Raw genomic sequence first — 2,982 nt, forward strand, 5'->3', positions numbered from 1 at the left:
AATCCCGTCATTTTCAACAGCATAAATGAAGCTGGAAGACATAATATTAAGTTAAATAAGTCAGAAACGAAAAGACAAATACCACGTGATCTCACTTTATGTGGAATCTAAAAATAGTCAAATTCACAAAAATAAAGTAGAATGGTGGTTACCAGGGCCTGGAGCAGAGATACTGGGAAGATGTTGGCCAAAGATAGAAGGGATAGGTTCAAGAGATCTATTTGTACAACGTGGTACCTACAATTAATAACAATGTATTATGTTAGAAAATCATTAAGTATTTTCACCACAGATATATGATAAGTAATGTAAGGTAGTTTATATACAATTTTTGCCAATTAAATAAATATTTTCTGGTTTTCAGGGAAAATGGTTCCAATTTCAGCTTGTTTAACACTATTCTAGCTGTGGGTTTCTCATAGATGGCTCTTAATATTTTATTTTTGAGGTCACTCCTCCTTTTCAACATAGCTTTGGAAGTCCTAGCTAGAGCAACCAGACAAGAGAAGGAGATCAGGGGAATCCAAATAGGAAAAGAAGAAATCAAGTTATCCCTCTTTGCAGACGACTGATTCTATACCTTGAAAACCTAAGAGAATCTGTCAAAAATCTCCTTGCACTGATTATGGACTTTGGCAAAGCCTCAGGGTATAAAATAAATGTGCAAATTTATTTACATTTCTTTACACCAACAATAAATAAACAGAAACCCAAATAAAAAGCACAATCTCATTCACAGTAGCCACACACACACAAAAAGAAATACTTTGGCATCTTCCTAACCAAAAGACCTTTATAACAAAAACTACAAAACACTGATCAAAGAAACCAAGATGACACAAATAAATGGAAAAATATTCCATGCTCATGGATTGAAAAAATTAACATTGTTAAGATGTCCATCCTTCCCAAGGTGATCTACAGATTTAATGCAATACCCATTAAATTGCCAGTAGCATTCTTCTCAGACCTGGAAATGACAGTACAGAAATTCTTATGGAAACATAAATGACCACGGATAGCCAGAACAATCCTCAGCAAAAGAAACAGAGCAGAGGTATCATACTCCCAGACTTTAAACTTTCTTATAAAGCTACAATAATCAAAACAGCCTGGTATTGGTGCAAGAACAAGCATATAGACCAATGGAACAGAACAGAGATTCCAGAAGCAAAACCTCAATTTTTCAGCCAACTCATCTTTGACAAAGCCTCCACCATTAACCACTGGGAAGAGGAGAACATATTCAGTAAATAGTGATGGGAAAACTGGCTGACCACATGCAGAAAATTTAAAACAAGACCCCTACCTATCACTATACACAAAAATAAATTCAAAATGAATCAAAGACCTAAATGTAAAACCTCAAATTACAAGAAACTTAGAAAATGCAGGAGACACCCTTATGGAAATCGGAACTGGCAACCAATTCCTGATCAAAACCCCAAGTGTTCATGCCATAAGAGGTAAGACAGACAAGTGGGACATCATCAGACTGACAAGCTTCTGCAAAATCAAAGAAACCATCAAGAGAGCAGGAAGACAGCCCATGGACTGGGAAAAAAATATTTGCCAACTGTATGTCTGACAAAGGTCTAACAACTAGGACCTACAAGGAACTCATATATGCCGAAAAGAAAAAAAAATCAAACAGCTCCATTACAAAGTGGGCAAAAGATATGAATAGACACTTCTCAAAAGAAGACATGCAGGCAGTCAACAGGTGCATGAAAACATACTCAGCCTCACTAGTCATCAAAGAAGTGCAAATTAAAACCACTCAGATACCACCCAACTCCAGTCAGGATGGCCATCATCAATAACTCAAAAAACAACATGCTGGAGAAGATGTGGGGGAAAAGGGAATACTTCTACACTGTTGGTGGGAGTGTAAACTAATACAACTTCTGTGGAAAACACTTTGGCGATTCCTAAAAGATCTAGAAATTGACCTTCCATGTGACCCCACAATCCCTCTACTGGTAATATACCCAGAGGAACACAAATCACTCTATGAAAAAGATACCTGCACATGCAGGTTTATTGCAGCATTATTCACAATACCAAAAACATGGAATCAACCATACTGTCCACTGAAAGAGGACTGGATAAAAAAATATGTGGTACATATATGCAATGTAATATCATGCAACCATAAAGGACAACATTTTGAACTTCACAGCAACTTGGATGGACTTGAAGTCTATAATACTGAGTGATTTATCATAGAAACAAAGAACTGGGTATCACATGTTCTCACTCAATAAGCAGACCTTCAACATTAATAGTAATACTATAAGAAAAGGATTGACAGTTTGGGAGGAGGGGACATATTGATAAGGGTACCTGCACAGTGAATATTTGTATACCTAGTCCCGAATTGTACCCCACACTTATAAATAAAAATTAAAAGAGGAAAAAAATAATAAAAAGAAAAAGAAAAGAAAAGGATTGGCAGTAGTGGGAAACTGCCAGGGGTGGGGAGGGCAGGAATGGCAGTACTGGGAATATGCTGGGTGAAGGGGGGAGGGCATACCTTATGAACAAGGGTACCTGCATAATGAATATTTATATACCTAACCCTGAATTGTACCCCACATCTTTAAAATAAAAAATTTTTTAAAGGAAAAAAGTAGGCCAGGCTCGGTGGCTCAGCCTGTAATCCCGCGCTTTGGGAGGCCGAGGTGAGTGGATTGCCTGAGCCCGCGGGTTCGAAACCCGCCTGGGTAGCTTGGCGAGATCTCGTCTCTACAATAAATAAAAAATCAGCCGGGCATGGTAGCGTGCGCCTGTAGTTCCTGCTACTTGGAAGGTTGAGGCGGAAGGATCCCCGGAGCCCAGCAGGTCAAGGCTGCGGTGGCCGGGAGCGACCACTGAACTCCAGTCTGGGCGACAGAGTGAGACTCCAATTCCAAAAAAAAAAAAGGAAAAAAAAATAATAAGATAAATTTAATTTAAAAAAGAATGCCAGTAGGTTGATGA

Source organism: Carlito syrichta, unplaced genomic scaffold (genome assembly GCF_000164805.1).
Source record: "Carlito syrichta isolate Samal-C Ts95f unplaced genomic scaffold, Tarsius_syrichta-2.0.1 Scaffold309652, whole genome shotgun sequence".
Taxonomy (NCBI): domain Eukaryota; kingdom Metazoa; phylum Chordata; class Mammalia; order Primates; family Tarsiidae; genus Carlito; species Carlito syrichta.